The sequence below is a fragment of the Mastigoproctus giganteus genome, chromosome 5 (genome assembly GCF_048544385.1).
Source record: "Mastigoproctus giganteus isolate SK-2022 chromosome 5, ASM4854438v1, whole genome shotgun sequence".
NCBI lineage: Eukaryota > Metazoa > Arthropoda > Arachnida > Uropygi > Thelyphonidae > Mastigoproctus > Mastigoproctus giganteus.
This window is the reverse complement of record NC_143579.1, coordinates 223,312,996-223,315,156: the sequence shown is the minus strand read 5'-3', so window position 1 is coordinate 223,315,156 and position 2,161 is coordinate 223,312,996. Positions and strand designations below refer to the sequence as shown.

The 2,161-nt window shown below is 37.3% G+C and overlaps 1 non-coding gene across 1 annotated transcript; it reads left to right on the top strand.

The window, feature by feature from the left end:
* Window positions 1-660: 660 nt before the first annotated feature.
* Window positions 661-733, top strand: TRNAV-UAC (transfer RNA valine (anticodon UAC)). Its single transcript has one exon. It is a non-coding gene; the product is annotated as a tRNA-Val (tRNA).
* Window positions 734-2,161: the final 1,428 nt, after the last annotated feature.

Sequence of the window (2,161 nt, the reverse complement as noted above, 5' to 3'; positions counted from 1 at the left end):
TATCTTTCCAGGGTTTCCTAGCCAGGAAAGATGAAAAAAATTTATGAGTTACCCTGAGAGAGAGAGAGAGAGAGAGAGAGAGAGAGAGAGAGAGAGAGAGAAGCAGAAAGAAGTCACCAAGAAAGAAAAGAATGATGATATTCAGCTCAGGACTCTGGGTGTGCCAAGCCCATACTCACCAAATGTTAGCCCCTGGGGCTCACATCTGGTGAGTATGGGCTTGAACCTTGGATTCCATGATTCCGTGAGTATGTGACTGAACCTTGGATTCCATGGTTCAGTCACATGTCTTCATCGCTGAGAATTTTCGATATGCTTTCAGTAATTCTTTAAAAAACAGCAAATTTTTTTATACTTTTTAAACGTTTTTATATTTAATTACCTGCACTAATAGCAATATTTGCTGGAGAGGCCTTCTTCCTGCAGTGGATTGAAAATGGCTGATGATGATGAATAGCGATATTTTGCTATATACAATATACGTTGTGTACATGTCCCACAGAGTGGAGTGTTTCAATATGAAGCCCTAAATTTTATTACTTTATTTGGGACAGTGTCGAAAATATCGCTGCTATATAGCATAGAAATTAAAATTAACAACATTAATTATAGTAAAAAAAAAAAAAAAAAACTCACCGAAAATACGGATTAAAAAAAGGCGGTTCTGTGGTGTAGTGGTTATCACGTTTGCTTTACACGCAAAAGGTCCCCGGTTCGACCCCGGGCAGAACCCCACTTCTTTTTTTAACTCCAGGGGCTCATATCTAGTGATTATGGGCTTGGCACACCCAGGGCCCTGAGCTGGATGTCATCATTTTTTTTTTTTTTTTTTTTTCGGCTGGTGCAGCAAAAGCCTCAGGCTTCCTTACACCATATAGCTAATGATAATAATAAATCTCTTGCACAACATCGGAATGTGGGAAGAAATCAAAACAAAAGCTCAAAATACGAAGTTTAATTTTGAGCTTTCGCCTTTTTTTTAGCTTAATGTTGAGCATTACCAGCATTGAGACAGGTAAGTAGAAATAAACAAGACTATACAGGTATATATATATACCTGTATAATCTTGTTGAAGAAAAGTAACCCCGAGAGCAAAAGAGAAACCCCGGGTTTTTTAGATGCAGAGGAAGCAATATTTGTAATGTGCTTATGCCAAGAGAGATTAGAAGTCAGGGTAATCCCCAATAGAAATATATTGATCTTCTCTATAAGTCAGAATCCTCTTTGCGAGATATAAGACTGGACTGAAGTTTAGAAAGGTTGAAATCAGTTTCCAGGATGTGTGATTGAGGAGTATAAAGATTTTTCATTCAATTCTGAACTGACATTCCTCACCTTATGGACTGATTCTTTCTTTTCATAAAAAAAACTAATAAATAATAAAATAACTTTTCTGAAATAAATGTCAAATTTAAAAAGGGAAACAAGAAAAGATTTAGATACCAATTTAATTTTTTTTAATATTTCAAAACTCGTTGCTACAACAAAACAGAAAATATTGCTAAGCCTCCAACGATGTGGCTAATCGTCCAAATATCGTAATTTATAAGTAATAATTATGGAAACAAGGACGCCCTGAATCACAAAAGCAACGCTGTTTACGCAGGAATAAATCACATAGGAGCGTTCATAAACGATCCGAGTTCCGACCTCCACACACGACTTACTGTTTTCACGTGGTCAACCAAGCATGAAAGTCTTCTTGAGACAATTCAAACCTTTTTCGCTCTGAAAAGATTCTCTTACTTGATCAGATGGAACAGGTGAGAAATGGGAGAGGTGTAGGTTATCTTTTGGTAGCCAGAAAGGCGTGACCTGTGCGTAATGCCGCTCACGCGACAACACTTTTGTTATGTATACAACGGTCAGTGAGAGTAGGTGTGCTCGGAAGAAGGCTGTTGACCTCAAAACAGTGACACGGGATTTGTAGTTGGACCGTGTGTCCTGGACTTTCAGGTCATAGAACCTCTCTCTCTGTCATGTGCCTAAACAGACAAATGTATGGACAGTGCATTAGCATTGCATGTGTACCCTTGGTAAATTTTACACCAACTATGTTTCGAAAAGAATACAAGTGAGGTTTGAAGTTTTGGGTGTTTTAAAGGTAGGTTTATTTACTTTGTTTAGCAATCATTAATTAATATTAATTATTGTAATGAT